A 15,737-nucleotide genomic window follows, 5' to 3' on the forward strand; every position below is an offset into this window, starting at 1 on the left:
TATGTCCATCAAACTGCAGGCAGGGTATGGGTATACACTTTTAGGGTGATTTTAACCACTTCCGGTTGGTCCAGGAAGCTTAGAATTGACACAGGTAGACCTCATAGTGGCCCGATGGACTGTTATCAAAGACAGGTTCATAAGGCATTCATAACCCACATAGGCCTGAGGTTGAAATTAGAGGTGCAGGCAATGTATTCCTATGGGGAGAGAAGTCAAAGCAAGCTGTTTCAAGTAAACACCTTCTTTTTACTGTGAAGGGTTAATGCCACACGGTCAAGGTTAGGCTTGCACGGATCGGGAGGACCTCAGGAACGTACCTGAGGTCGAATTGTGCTTCTCACCCTAACGGTTCTCTCACTGCCACCCAAAATCAAATGACATTGTGGGGCAGGCTTCATTTTGGGCCTTCTTTTTTTCAAGTTCGCTGCACTCAGAACGAGCTACGGTCAAGCGGGGCGTCTCGTTGAACTCGGCACAGTCTGGAGACTATGGTGATGCCATTTTGGTGATGGTCCCTCTCCGTTTAAACATATTGCAAATGCACAAAAGTCAACTAGAAAGTCAGTGTCCATCAGTCAATTAGATGTCATTATGACACCAAACGGATATCAATTGACACCAAACCCACTTTTTCCTACTCATTTAGAAGCCAACTATCACATATGTCAGAGCAGGCCCATAATTCACAGCGCCTTCAGTTTAAAACATAATAAAAAGGTAAAACACATAGTTACATTCTAGCTGCGGGTCCAGTTCGGACATTATGTGAAGGCCTATGTGAGGCGACCCCGAATCCCGAGTTTCGGCTCGATAGGTCATTTGGTGTCCGAGCAAAACCCTAATTGGTGCTGAAAATCCACTTGCTACGGGGTCCTTGAACGAGCTATCGGACAGAAACGTTGGGGTCCGTCTCTATGGGCCGAGACGTTCGCAATGCACCTAGCCTTGCGTCTCTGGGACATTTCTAAATGTCGTCATTTTCGTGATGCAAAAATGAATTGAAGGTATTGCAAATGTACGAGGCTGTTTCTCGGTCCGAGAACCTTCTAGAGCCACGTAACTCACCACGCACCATCGACCGGAGGTCTAGAACAGGTTTCTAAAGTTTCGGAACTCTAGGTCTGAAGGTTATTTTTTAGCTCGAACAAAGCTAACTATTGCAGCCACTGTCTGTCTCTACGCACCCCAATACAATACTCCTTCCAAGTTGTGTTTTAGTGTGATTTTTTTTTCCTTTGATTTTTTTGGGGAAAAATGACTGATTTACAGTTCATGGGGGTTGCCTAATCACATATATGAAGTTTTGGACAGATCTGACTTTTTTAACCCTTCGAAACAGCCCCTGAGACACCAATTATGGCACTTCCGGTTGGCACAGGAAGCTATAAGTCAACACATATCCTCATTGGGGTATACTTTTACGGAATCCTGAGTTTTAAGTCTTTACGTTAAGAATTGACTGATTTACACAGGGTTGAATGCACTATGTCTGTCAAACTGCAGGCAGGGTATGGATATACACTTTTAGGGGCATTTTAACCACTTCCGGTTGGTCCAGGAAGCTTAGAATCAACACAGGTAGACCTCATAGTGGCCTGATGGACTGGTACCGAAGACAGGTTCATACGGCATTCATAACCCATATAGGCTTCAGGTTGAATTTAGGGGTGCAGGCAATGTATTCCTATGTGGAGAGATGTCACTGTAATCTGTGTAAAACCCTGTTTTACTGTTAAGGGTTAATGCCACACGGTCAAGGTTAGGCTTGCACAGATCGGGAGGACCTTAGGAACATTCCTGTGGTGGAATTTTTCTTCTCACCCTAACGGTTCTTTCACTGTCACCCAAAAGCAAATGACATTGTGGGGCAGGCTTCATTTTGGGCCTACTATTCTAATGGTCGCTGCGCCTAGACCGAGCGAGCTACGGTCAAGCGGGATATCTCGTTGAACTCGGCACGGCCTAGGGATTATGATAATGCTATTGCCTGCTCTCTGTGTCTTTAAGCACCGCACTTTGTCACTTCATCCTTGCTGTGTGTGTGTGTGTGAGAGCTTTTCTTTGACATCTGTTGGGAGAAATGACTGACTTACAGTTTATGAGGGTTGCCTAATCACACATATTAAGTTTTGAAAAGATCTGACCTTTTTAACCCTTGGAAACAGCCACTATGACACAATTTAAGGCACTTCTGGTTGGCACAGGAAGCTATAAATAAACTCATATCCTGATTGGGGTATGCCTTTACATAATCCTGAGTTTTAAGTCTTTACGTTAAGAACTGAGTTATTTACGGAGGGTTTAGTATGTGTGTGTTATTTCAGAAAATCATAGAAAATCACAGAAATCTCGCAGAGCTCCGCAGCACACTTTAAAAAGATTCGTATGAACACCCTGCAACTGGATCTGTAACCGTTGAAAAAAAAAAAGCCTATTTGTGACCATCACCAATTTGTCATTGTTCCGTTTCTCTTAAATGACGATAGATAAATGGCTGGTTCTTTTTTTATTGACACTGGAGGCTCCTTGACTTTGACCTGAAGTGGAAAAATAATTTCTCTATTTCCATTTTGGACCTTTAATCCCAGAAAAATGGCCATAACTCAAAAACCGTTGAGGCCTAGACGCCATCTTGTTCGGGGCCAACTGCCCATTATGCCAAACCTACGCTCACCAAGTTTCGGCTTCAAAATATTTTCAGGCCCCGTCGTGATATGGCCAAATTGCCATATGATTCAGTATGCCCTCTTGTGGGAATTTCCGGGATAGCGGAAATATGGTCCAAAACTTGTTTATTTTATGAAACGGAAACCGAATGTCCGACAAAGTTCATTTGATGACTTCCCGGTAGGTCCGGCACTACCGCACGGCCCGACGCCGACCGCGAATTTTACAAACGTTTTCGGACGTCTGGTAAGGGACCGTACATTTGCAATATGGACTTTCTCACTAACTATACACGAAATGCCAAAATGTTCCCTTAAGGTATGTAATTTGAAAGATAAGGGCCTCGCTTCAATCAAATCAGTTCTAACCACACATGCATATGCTGGTCGGAGGAGTCACTGCATTGGAGCTGTCCAATCGGTGAGCAGCTGCTCTTGATCGTTGTCACGAAGCCACACCCACTGGCATTAGAAGTTCAGAACGAGGAAGTGGTATGGAAATAATAACTCTCAAATTTAATTTGTGCTTTAAGCAGCTAATGAATCTTAAAGCTAGAGTCCTTATTAACTGAAATAATAACAAATTAACACCTGTTCTATGTTTTTTTGGTAATAAAAATGTGACCACTCTCAAATTCATAGACAGAGCTATGGATGCCAGGACTGACCATCCATGATATCAGAATTATAGTTTTAATCATGTTTTAAAGCTGTACAGTGTTTGTTTGCATTGTTTAGAAACATTGGGGTAAAACAAGCTTATATTTTGGGTTCTGATGGGGTACGACAGACTCATGAGGTATTCATATGTTATATTCTTCTAGAATCAATGGGTAGATATAATTAATTTATAAGTAAAAAAATGTGTGTAGCAACTAAGGATTCTAGCTTTAAGGCTGTATCTATGAGAGCTGGGAAACTGTTGATTGGTTAAACCAATGCCACAGCTGCTATGCCCCAGGCTATTGGTTAGCCAGCAGCTATCAGAGCCACAGCAGCTATGCCCCAGGCTATTAGCTAGCCTAGTAGCTAGCAGAGCCACAGCGCTATGTCCCAGGCTATTAGCTAGCCAGCAGCTGAACCATTAACAGAGCCAAACTGAGAGGCAAGGCAGCCAGAGAGAAGGAAGTGGGTCGGGGAGCACTTCCTGATGTGGTTGATGACCCTGAAAAAGCAGGAAAAACAGAGATATTGTTCAGTAAATTACAAAAGTGGAGTGTCTTTTCATGTTTCTGTTCAAATGTTGACTTCGCTCCTATAGATGTGTACGGTGACAGTGAAACAGGGGCGGACTGGGACCAGAAATTGGCCCTGGCATTTTTTTATATTTTTTATTTTTATTTTTTTGTACCCCGTTTTCGTGGTATCCAATTGTTTATAGCTACTATCTTGTCTCATCGCTAAAACTCCCGTACGGGCTCGGGAGAGACGAAGGTTGAAAGTCATGCGTCCTCCGATACACAACCCAACCAAGCCGCACTGCTCCTTAACACAGCGCGCATCCAACCCGGAAGCCAGCCGCACCAATGTGTCGGAGGAAACACTGTGCAACCTTTGTTAGCACGCACTGCCCCTAGCCCGCCACAGGAGTCGCTTGTGTGTATAGATGTGTACGGTGACAGTGAAAAAAAATCCTAAATTATTATTACCAGCCCATCTGGCCATTTGCCCAAAATGCCAGATGGCCAGTCCGCACCTGGAGATTAATACTTACCATCACTGATGCTGCCTGGTATAATGTTCAGGGAGGTGGTGACCAGTCCGCACCTGGAGATGAATACTTACCAGCACTGATGGTGGTGCCACCTGCTGCAGGGGCGGCGGTGGTGGTGGTGACAGCTGCTGCAGGGGTGGTAGTGGTGGTGGTGACAGCTGCTGCAGGAGCGGTGGTGGTGACAGCTGCTGCAGGAGTGGTGGTGGTACCAGCTGCAGGAGTGGTGGTGGTGACAGCTGCTGCAGGAGCGGTGGTGGTGACAGCTGCTGCAGGAGCGGTGGTGGTGACAGCTGCTGCAGGAGCGGTGGTGGTGACAGCTGCTGCAGGGGCGGCGGTGGTGGTGGTGACAGCTGCTGCAGGGGTGGTGGTGGTGACAGCTGCTGCAGGGGTGGTGGTGGTGGTGACAGGTGCTGCAGGAGTGGTGGTGGTGACAGCTGCTGCAGGGGCGGCGGTGGTGACAGCTGCTGCAGGGGCGGCGGTGGTGGTGGTGACAGGTGCTGCAGGGGCGGCGGTGGTGGTGGTGACAGGTGCTGCAGGGGCGGTGGTGGTGACAGCTGCTGCAGGGGCGGTGGTGGTGACAGCTGCTGCAGGGGCGGTGGTGGTGACAGGTGCTGCAGGGGTGGTGGTGGTGACAGGTGCTGCAGGAACGGTGGTGGTGACAGCTGCTGCAGGAGCAGTGGTGGTGACAGCTGCTGCAGGAACGGTGGTGGTGACAGCTGCTGCAGGAACGGTGGTGGTGACAGCTGCTGCAGGAACGGTGGTGGTGACAGCTGCTGCAGGGGCGGCGGTGGTGGTGGTGACAGCTGCTGCAGGAACGGTGGTGGTGACAGCTGCTGCAGGGGCGGTGGTGGTGACAGCTGCTGCAGGAACGGTGGTGGTGCCACCTGCTGCAGGGGCGGCGGTGGTGGTGGTGACAGCTGCTGCAGGAACGGTGGTGGTGACAGCTGCTGCAGGGGCGGTGGTGGTGACAGCTGCTGCAGGACGGGTGGTGGTACCAGCTACTGCAGGAGCGGTGGTGGTGACAGCTGCTGCAGGAACGGTGGTGGTGACAGGTGCTGCAGGGGCGGTGGTGGTACCAGCTGCTGCAGGGGCGGTATTGGTGACAGCTGCTGCAGGACGGGTGGTGGTGACAGCTGCTGCAGGAACGGTGGTGGTGACAGGTGCTGCAGGGGCGGTGGTGGTACCAGCTGCTGCAGGAGCGGTGGTGGTGACAGCTGCTGCAGGAGTGGTGGTGGTAACAGCTGCTGCAGGAGCGGTGGTGGTTACAGCTGATGCAGGGGCGGCGGTGGTGACAGCTGCTGCAGGAGCGGTGGTGGTGACAGCTGCTGCAGGGGCGGTGGTGGTGACAGCTGCTGCAGGGGCAGTGGTGGTGACAGCTGCTGCAGCGGTGGTGGTGGTGACAGGTGCTGCAGGGGTGGTGGTGGTGACAGGTGCTGCAGGAACGGTGGTGGTGACAGCTGCTGCAGGAGCAGTGGTGGTGACAGCTGCTGCAGGAACGGTGGTGGTGACAGCAGCTGCAGGGGTGGTGGTGGTGGTGACAGCTGCTGCAGGGGCAGTGGTGGTCACAGCTGATGCAGGGGCGGCGGTGGTGACAGCTGCTGCAGGAGCGGTGGTGGTGACAGCTGCTGCAGGGGCGGTGGTGGTGACAGCTGCTGCAGGGGCGGTGGTGGTGACAGCTGCTGCAGGAGCGGTGGTGGCAACAGCTGCTGTCGGAGCGGTGGTGCTGACAGCTGCTGCAGGGGTGGTGGTGGTGACAGCTGCTGCAGGGGTGGTAGTGGCGACAGCTGCTGCAGGGGCGGTGGTGGTGACAGCTGCTGCAGGGGTGGTAGTGGTGACAGCTGCTGCAGGGGTGGTAGTGGTGACAGCTGCTGCAGGGGCGGTGGTGGTGACAGCTGCTGCAGGGGTGGTAGTGGTGACAGCTGCTGCAGGGTCGGTGGTGGTGACAGCTGCTGCAGGGGCAGTGGTGGTCACAGCTGCCGCAGGGGCGGTGGTGGTGACAGCTGCTGCAGGGGTGGTGGTGACCGCTGCTGCAGGGGCGGTGGTGGTGACAGCTGCTGCAGGGGCGGTGGTGTTGACAGGTGCTGCAGGGGCGGTGGTGGTGACAGCTGCTGCATGAGCGGTGGTTGTGGCAGCTGCTGCAGGGGCGGTGGTGGTGACAGCTACTGCAGGGGCGGTGGTGGTGACAGCTACTGCAGGGGCGGTGGTTGTGGCAGCTGCTGCAGGGGCGGTGGTGGTGACAGCTACTGCAGGGGCGGTGGTGGTGACAGCTGCTGCAGGGGTGGTGGTGGTGACAGCTGCTGCAGGGGCGGTGGTTGTGGCAGCTGCTGCAGGGGTGGTGGTGGTGACAGCTACTGCAGGGGCGGTGGTTGTGACAGCTGCTGCAGGGGCGGTGGTGGTGACAGGTGCTGCAGGGGCGGTGGTGGTGACAGGTGCTGCAGGACGGGTGGTGGTAACAGCTGCTGCAGGACTGGTGGTGGTAACAGCTGCTGCAGGGGCGGTGGTGGTGACAGCTGCTGCAGGGGTGGTGGTGGTGACAGCTACTGCAGGGGCGGTGGTGGTGGCAGCTGCTGCAGGGGCGGTGGTGGTGACAGGTGCTGCAGGGGCGGTGGTGGTGACAGCTGCTGCAGGGGCGGTGTTGGTGACAGCTGCTGCAGGGGCGGTGGTGGTGGCAGGTGCTGCAGGAGCGGTGGTGGTGACAGCTGCTGCAGGGGCGGTGGTGGTGACAGGTGCTGCAGGGGCGGTGGTGGTGGCAGGTGCTGCAGGAGCGGTGGTGGTACCAGCTGCTGCAGGGGCAGTGGTGGTGACAGGTGCTGCAGGGGCAGTGGTGGTGACAGCTGCTGCAGGGGCGGTGGTGGTGACAGCTGCTGCAGGGGCGGTGGTGGTGACAGGTGCTGCAGGGGCGGTGGTGGTGGCAGGTGCTGCAGGAGCGGTGGTGGTACCAGCTGCTGCAGGGGCAGTGGTGGTGACAGCTGCTGCAGGTGCGGTGGTGGTGACAGGTGCTGCAGGACGGGTGGTGGTAACAGCTGCTGCAGGACTGGTGGTGGTACCAGCTACTGCAGGGGCGGTGGTGGTGACAGGTGCTGCAGGGGCGGTAGTGGTCACAACTGCTGCAGGGGCGGTGGTGGTGACAGGTGCTGCAGGACGGGTGGTGGTAACAGCTGCTGCAGGACTGGTGGTGGTACCAGCTACTGCAGGGGCGGTGGTGGTGACAGCTGCTGCAGGGGCGGTGGTGGTGACAGAGGCTGCAGGGGCGGTGGTGGGGACAGCTGCTGCAGGGGCGGTGGTGGTGACAGCTGCTGCAGGGGCGGTGGTGGTGACAGGTGCTGCAGGGGCGGTGGTGGTGACAGGTGCTGCAGGGGCGGTGGTGGTGACAGCTGCTGCAGGGGCGGTGGTGGTGACAGGTGCTGCAGGGGCGGTGGTGGTGACAGCTGCTGCAGGGGTGGTAGTGGTGACAGCTGCTGCAGGGGTGGTAGTGGTGACAGCTGCTGCAGGGGTGGTAGTGGTGACAGCTGCTGCAGGGGCGGTGGTGGTGACAGCTGCTGCAGGGGCAGTGGTGGTGACAGCTGCTGCAGGACGGGTGGTGGTAACAGCTGCTGCAGGACTGGTGGTGGTACCAGCTACTGCAGGGGCGGTGGTGGTGACAGGTGCTGCAGGGGCGGTGGTGGTGACAGCTGCTGCAGGGGCGGTGGTGGTGACAGGTGCTGCAGGGGCAGTGGTGGTGACAGGTGCTGCAGGGGCGGTGGTGGTGACAGCTGCTGCAGGGGCGGTGGTGGTGACAGCTGCTGCAGGGGCGGTGGTGGTGACAGCTGCTGCAGGGGCGGTGGTGGTGACAGCTGCTGCAGGGGCAGTAGTGGTCACAACTGCTGCAGGGGCGGTGGTGGTGACAGGTGCTGCAGGGGCGGTGGTGGTGACAGCTGCTGCAGGGGCGGTGGTGGTGACAGCTGCTGCAGGGGCGGTGGTGGTGACAGCTGCTGCAGGGGCGGTGGTGGTGACAGCTGCTGCAGGGGTGGTAGTGGTGACAGCTGCTGCAGGGGTGGTTGTGGTGACAGGTGCTGCAGGGGCAGTGGTGGTGACAGCTGCTGCATGAGCCGTGGTGGTGACAGCTGCTGCAGGGGCGGTGGTGGTGACAGCTGCTGCAGGGGCGGTGGTGGTGACAGCTGCTGCATGAGCGGTGGTTGTGGCAGCTGCTGCAGGGGCGGTGGTGGTGACAGCTACTGCAGGGGCGGTGGTGGTGACAGCTACTGCAGGGGCGGTGGTTGTGGCAGCTGCTGCAGGGGCGGTGGTGGTGACAGCTACTGCAGGGGCGGTGGTGGTGACAGCTGCTGCAGGGGTGGTGGTGGTGACAGCTACTGCAGGGGCGGTGGTTGTGGCAGCTGCTGCAGGGGTGGTGGTGGTGACAGCTACTGCAGGGGCGGTGGTTATGACAGCTGCTGCAGGGGCGGTGGTGGTGACAGGTGCTGCAGGGGCGGTGGTGGTGACAGGTGCTGCAGGACGGGTGGTGGTAACAGCTGCTGCAGGACTGGTGGTGGTAACAGCTACTGCAGGGGCGGTGGTGGTGACAGCTGCTGCAGGGGTGGTGGTGGTGACAGCTACTGCAGGGGCGGTGGTGGTGGCAGCTGCTGCAGGGGCGGTGGTGGTGACAGGTGCTGCAGGGGCGGTGGTGGTGACAGCTGCTGCAGGGGCGGTGGTGGTGACAGCTGCTGCAGGGGCGGTGGTGGTGACAGCTGCTGCAGGGGCAGTGGTGGTCACAGCTGCTGCAGGGGCGGTGGTGGTGACAGCTGCTGCAGGACGGGTGGTGGTAACAGCTGCTGCAGGACTGGTGGTGGTACCAGCTACTGCAGGGGAGGTGGTTGTGACAGCTGCTGCAGGGGCGGTGGTGGTGACAGGTGCTGCAGGGGCAGTAGTGGTCACAACTGCTGCAGGGGCGGTGGTGGTGACAGGTGCTGCAGGGGCAGTAGTGGTCACGACTGCTGCAGGGGCTGTGGTGGTGACAGGTGCTGCAGGACGTGTGGTGGTAACAGCTGCTGCAGGACTGGTGGTGGTACCAGCTACTGCAGGGGCGGTGGTGGTGACAGGTGCTGCAGGGGCGGTGGTGGTGACAGCTGCTGCAGGGGCGGTGGTGGTGACAGCTGCTGCAGGGGCGGTGGTGGTAACAGCTGCTGCAGGGGCGGTGGTGGTGACAGCTACTGCAGGGGCGGTGGTGGTGACAGCTGCTGCAGGGGCGGTTGTGGTGACAGCTACTGCAGGGGCGGTGGTGGTGACAGCTACTGCAGGGGTGGTGGTGGTGACAGCTGCTGCAGGGGCGGTGGTGGTGACAGCTGCTGCAGGGGCGGTGGTGGTCACAGCTGCTGCAGGGGCGGTGGTGGTGACAGCTACTGCAGGGGCGGTGGTGGTGACAGCTGCTGCAGGGGCGGTTGTGGTGACAGCTACTGCAGGGGCGGTGGTGGTGACAGCTACTGCAGGGGTGGTGGTGGTGACAGCTGCTGCAGGGGCGGTGGTGGTGACAGCTACTGCAGGGGCGGTGGTGGTGACAGCTACTGCAGGGGTGGTGGTGGTGACAGCTACTGCAGGGGCGGTGGTGGTGACAGCTGCTGCAGGGGCGGTGGTGGTGACAGCTACTGCAGGGGCAGTGGTGGTGACAGCTGCTGCAGGGGCGGTGGTGGTGACAGCTACTGCAGGGGCGGTGGTGGTCACAGCTGCTGCAGGGGCGGTGGTGGTGACAGCTGCTGCAGGTGCGGTAGTGGTGATAGGAGCTGCAGGGGCGGTGGTGGTGACAGGTGCTGCAGGGGCAGTGGAGGTGACAGGTGCTGCAGGGGTGGTGGTGGTCGCAGCTGCTGCAGGTGCGGTGGTTGTGACAGCTGCTGCAGGGGCAGTAGTGGTGACAGCTGCTGCAGGGGCAGTAGTGGTCACAACTGCTGCAGGGGCGGTGGTGGTGACAGCTGCTGCAGGGGCAGTAGTGGTGACAGCTGCTGCAGGGGCAGTAGTGGTGACAGCTGCTGCAGGGGCAGTAGTGGTGACAGCTGCTGCAGGGGCAGTAGTGGTCACAACTGCTGCAGGGGCGGTGGTGGTGACAGGTGCTGCAGGGGCGGTGGTGGTGACAGCTGCTGCAGGGGCGGTGGTGGTGACAGCTGCTGCAGGGGTGGTAGTGGTCACAGCTGCTGCAGGGGCGGTGGTGGTCACAGCTGCTGCAGGGGCGGTGGTGGTGACAGGTGCTGCAGGGGCTGTGGTGGTGACAGGTGCTGCAGGGGCAGTAGTGGTCACAACTGCTGCAGGGGCTGTGGTGGTGACAGGTGCTGCAGGGGCTGTGGTGGTGACAGGTGCTGCAGGGGCAGTAGTGGTCACAACTGCTGCAGGGGCTGTGGTGGTGACAGGTGCTGCAGGACGTGTGGTGGTAACAGCTGCTGCAGGACTGGTGGTGGTACCAGCTACTGCAGGGGCGGTGGTGGTGACAGGTGCTGCAGGGGCGGTGGGGGTGACAGCTGCTGCAGGGACGGTGGTGGTGACAGGTGCTGCAGGACGGGTGGTGGTAACAGCTGCTGCAGGACTGGTGGTGGTACCAGCTACTGCAGGGGCGGTGATGGTGACAGCTGCTGCAGGGGCGGTGGTGGTGACAGCTACTGCAGGGGCGGTGGTGGTGACAGCTGCTGCAGGGGCGGTGGTGGTGACAGCTGCTGCAGGGGCGGTGATGGTGACAGCTGCTGCAGGGGAGGTGGTGGTGACAGCTACTGCAGGGGCGGTGGTGGTCACAGCTGCTGCAGGGGCGGTGGTGGTGACAGCTACTGCAGGGGCGGTGGTGGTGACAGCTGCTGCAGGGGCGGTGGTGGTGACAGCTGCTGCAGGGGCAGTAGTGGTCACAACTGCTGCAGGGGCGGTGGTGGTGACAGCTGCTGCAGGGGCAGTAGTGGTGACAGCTGCTGCAGGGGCAGTAGTGGTGACAGCTGCTGCAGGGGCAGTAGTGGTGACAGCTGCTGCAGGGGCAGTAGTGGTCACAACTGCTGCAGGGGCGGTGGTGGTGACAGGTGCTGCAGGGGCGGTGGTGGTGACAGCTGCTGCAGGGGCGGTGGTGGTGACAGCTGCTGCAGGGGCGGTGGTGGTGACAGCTGCTGCAGGGGTGGTAGTGGTGACAGCTGCTGCAGGGGCAGTAGTGGTCACAACTGCTGCAGGGGCGGTGGTGGTGACAGGTGCTGCAGGGGCGGTGGTGGTGACAGCTGCTGCAGGGGTGGTAGTGGTGACAGCTGCTGCAGTGGTGGTTGTGGTGACAGGTGCTGCAGGGGCAGTGGTGGTGACAGCTGCTGCATGAGCCGTGGTGGTGACAGCTGCTGCAGGGGCGGTGGTGGTGACAGCTGCTGCAGGGGCGGTGGTGGTGACAGCTGCTGCAGGGGCGGTGGTGGTCACAGCTGCTGCAGGGGTGGTAGTGGTCACAGCTGCTGCAGGACGGGTGGTGGTAACAGCTGCTGCAGGACTGGTGGTGGTACCAGCTACTGCAGGGGCGGTGGTGGTGACAGCTGCTGCAGGGGCGGTGGTGGTGACAGGTGCTGCAGGGGCGGTGGTGGTGACAGGTGCTGCAGGGGCTGTGGTGGTGACAGGTGCTGCAGGGGCAGTAGTGGTCACAACTGCTGCAGGAGCTGTGGTGGTGACAGGTGCTGCAGGACGTGTGGTGGTAACAGCTGCTGCAGGACTGGTGGTGGTACCAGCTACTGCAGGGGCGGTGGTGGTGACAGGTGCTGCAGGGGCGGTGGTGGTGACAGCTGCTGCAGGGGCGGTGGTGGTGACAGGTGCTGCAGGACGGGTGGTGGTAACAGCTGCTGCAGGACTGGTGGTGGTACCAGCTACTGCAGGGGCGGTGATGGTGACAGCTGCTGCAGGGGCGGTGGTGGTGACAGCTACTGCAGGGGCGGTGGTGGTGACAGCTGCTGCAGGGGCGGTGGTGGTGACAGCTGCTGCAGGGGCGGTGATGGTGACAGCTGCTGCAGGGGAGGTGGTGGTGACAGCTACTGCAGGGGCGGTGGTGGTCACAGCTGCTGCAGGGGCGGTGGTGGTGACAGCTACTGCAGGGGCGGTGGTGGTGACAGCTGCTGCAGGGGCGGTGGTGGTGACAGCTGCTGCAGGGGCAGTAGTGGTCACAACTGCTGCAGGGGCGGTGGTGGTGACAGCTGCTGCAGGGGCAGTAGTGGTGACAGCTGCTGCAGGGGCAGTAGTGGTGACAGCTGCTGCAGGGGCAGTAGTGGTGACAGCTGCTGCAGGGGCAGTAGTGGTCACAACTGCTGCAGGGGCGGTGGTGGTGACAGGTGCTGCAGGGGCAGTGGTGGTGACAGCTGCTGCAGGGGCGGTGGTGGTGACAGCTGCTGCAGGGGCGGTGGTGGTGACAGCTGCTGCAGGGGTGGTAGTGGTGACAGCTGCTGCAGGGGCAGTAGTGGTCACAACTGCTGCAGGGGCGGTGGTGGTGACAGGTGCTGCAGGGGCGGTGGTGGTGACAGCTGCTGCAGGGGTGGTAGTGGTGACAGCTGCTGCAGTGGTGGTTGTGGTGACAGGTGCTGCAGGGGCAGTGGTGGTGACAGCTGCTGCATGAGCCGTGGTGGTGACAGCTGCTGCAGGGGCGGTGGTGGTGACAGCTGCTGCAGGGGCGGTGGTGGTGACAGCTGCTGCAGGGGCGGTGGTGGTCACAGCTGCTGCAGGGGTGGTAGTGGTCACAGCTGCTGCAGGACGGGTGGTGGTAACAGCTGCTGCAGGACTGGTGGTGGTACCAGCTACTGCAGGGGCGGTGGTGGTGACAGCTGCTGCAGGGGCGGTGGTGGTGACAGGTGCTGCAGGGGCGGTGGTGGTGACAGGTGCTGCAGGGGCTGTGGTGGTGACAGGTGCTGCAGGGGCAGTAGTGGTCACAACTGCTGCAGGAGCTGTGGTGGTGACAGGTGCTGCAGGACGTGTGGTGGTAACAGCTGCTGCAGGACTGGTGGTGGTACCAGCTACTGCAGGGGCGGTGGTGGTGACAGGTGCTGCAGGGGCTGTGGTGGTGACAGCTGCTGCAGGGGCGGTGGTGGTGACAGGTGCTGCAGGACGGGTGGTGGTAACAGCTGCTGCAGGACTGGTGGTGGTACCAGCTACTGCAGGGGCGGTGATGGTGACAGCTGCTGCAGGGGCGGTGGTGGTGACAGCTACTGCAGGGGCGGTGGTGGTGACAGCTGCTGCAGGGGCGGTGGTGGTGACAGCTGCTGCAGGGGCGGTGATGGTGACAGCTGCTGCAGGGGCGGTGGTGGTGACAGCTACTGCAGGGGCGGTGGTGGTCACAGCTGCTGCAGGGGCGGTGGTGGTTACAGCTACTGCAGGGGCGGTGGTGGTGACAGCTGCTGCAGGGGCGGTGGTGGTGACAGCTGCTGCAGGGGCGGTGGTGGTGACAGCTACTGCAGGGGCGGTGGTTGTGGCAGCTGCTGCAGGGGCAGTGGTGGTGACAGCTGCTGCAGGGGCGGTGGTGGTGACAGCTGCTGCAGGTGCGGTAGTGGTGATAGGAGCTGCAGGGGCGGTGGTGGTGACAGGTGCTGCAGGGGCAGTGGTGGTGACAGGTGCTGCAGGGGCAGTGGTGGTGACAGGTGCTGCAGGGGTGGTGGTGGTGACAGCTACTGCAGGGGCGGTAGTGGTGACAGCTGCTGCAGGGGCAGTGGTGGTGACAGCTGCTGCATGGGCGGTGGTGGTGACAGCTGCTGCAGGGGCAGTAGTGGTCACAACTGCTGCAGGGGCGGTGGTGGTGACAGGTGCTGCAGGGGCGGTGGTGGTGACAGCTGCTGCAGGGGCGGTGGTGGTGATAGCTGCTGCAGGGGCGGTGGTGGTGACAGCTGCTGCAGGGGCGGTGGTGGTGACAGCTGCTGCAGGGGCGGTGGTGGTGACAGGTGCTGCAGGGGCAGTAGTGGTCACAACTGCTGCAGGGGCGGTGGTGGTGACAGGTGCTGCAGGGGCAGTAATGGTCACAACTGCTGCAGGGGCTGTGGTGGTGACAGGTGCTGCAGGACGTGTGGTGGTAACAGCTGCTGCAGGACTGGTGGTGGTACCAGCTACTGCAGGGGCGGTGGTGGTGACAGGTGCTGCAGGGGCGGTGGTGGTGACAGCTGCTGCAGGGGCGGTGGTGGTGACAGGTGCTGCAGGACGGGTGGTGGTAACAGCTGCTGCAGGACTGGTGGTGGTACCAGCTACTGCAGGGGCGGTGATGGTGACAGCTACTGCAGGGGCGGTGGTGGTGACAGCTACTGCAGGGGCGGTGGTGGTGACAGCAACTGCAGGGGCGGTGATGGTGACAGCTGCTGCAGGGGCGGTGGTGGTGACAGCTACTGCAGGGGCGGTGATGGTGACAGCTGCTGCAGGGGCGGTGGTGGTGACAGCTACTGCAGGGGCGGTGATGGTGACAGCTGCTGCAGGGGCGGTGGTGGTGACAGCTACTGCAGGGGCGGTGATGGTGACAGGTGCTGCAGGGGCGGTGGTGGTGACAGCTGCTGCAGGGGTGGTAGTGGTGACAGCTGCTGCAGTGGTGGTTGTGGTGACAGGTGCTGCAGGGGCAGTGGTGGTGACAGCTGCTGCATGAGCCGTGGTGGTGACAGCTGCTGCAGGGGCGGTGGTGGTGACAGCTGCTGCAGGGGCGGTGGTGGTGACAGCTGCTGCAGGGGCGGTGGTGGTCACAGCTGCTGCAGGGGTGGTAGTGGTCACAGCTGCTGCAGGACGGGTGGTGGTAACAGCTGCTGCAGGACTGGTGGTGGTACCAGCTACTGCAGGGGCGGTGGTGGTGACAGCTGCTGCAGGGGCGGTGGTGGTGACAGGTGCTGCAGGGGCGGTGGTGGTGACAGGTGCTGCAGGGGCTGTGGTGGTGACAGGTGCTGCAGGGGCAGTAGTGGTCACAACTGCTGCAGGAGCTGTGGTGGTGACAGGTGCTGCAGGACGTGTGGTGGTAACAGCTGCTGCAGGACTGGTGGTGGTACCAGCTACTGCAGGGGCGGTGGTGGTGACAGGTGCTGCAGGGGCTGTGGTGGTGACAGCTGCTGCAGGGGCAGTGGTGGTGACAGGTGCTGCAGGACGGGTGGTGGTAACAGCTGCTGCAGGACTGGTGGTGGTACCAGCTACTGCAGGGGCGGTGATGGTGACAGCTGCTGCAGGGGCGGTGGTGGTGACAGCTACTGCAGGGGCGGTGGTGGTGACAGCTGCTGCAGGGGCGGTGGTGGTGACAGCTGCTGCAGGGGCGGTGATGGTGACAGCTGCTGCAGGGGCGGTGGTGGTGACAGCTACTGCAGGGGCGGTGGTGGTCACAGCTGCTGCAGGGGCGGTGGTGGTGACAGCTACTGCAGGGGCGGTGGTGGTGACAGCTGCTGCAGGGGTGG

At 60.2% G+C, this 15,737-nt stretch overlaps 1 long non-coding RNA gene across 1 annotated transcript; it reads right to left on the reverse strand.

Annotated features, from left to right (window-relative positions):
* Positions 1 to 3,348: 3,348 nt before the first annotated feature.
* Positions 3,349 to 4,588, reverse strand: LOC118936940. The gene is made up of 2 exons (XR_005034366.1): positions 4,455 to 4,588; positions 3,349 to 3,834 (listed from the first exon to the last, which is right to left on the reverse strand). It is a non-coding gene; the product is annotated as an uncharacterized LOC118936940 (long non-coding RNA).
* Positions 4,589 to 15,737: the final 11,149 nt, after the last annotated feature.

The sequence above is a fragment of the Oncorhynchus mykiss genome, chromosome 10 (genome assembly GCF_013265735.2).
Source record: "Oncorhynchus mykiss isolate Arlee chromosome 10, USDA_OmykA_1.1, whole genome shotgun sequence".
NCBI lineage: Eukaryota > Metazoa > Chordata > Actinopteri > Salmoniformes > Salmonidae > Oncorhynchus > Oncorhynchus mykiss.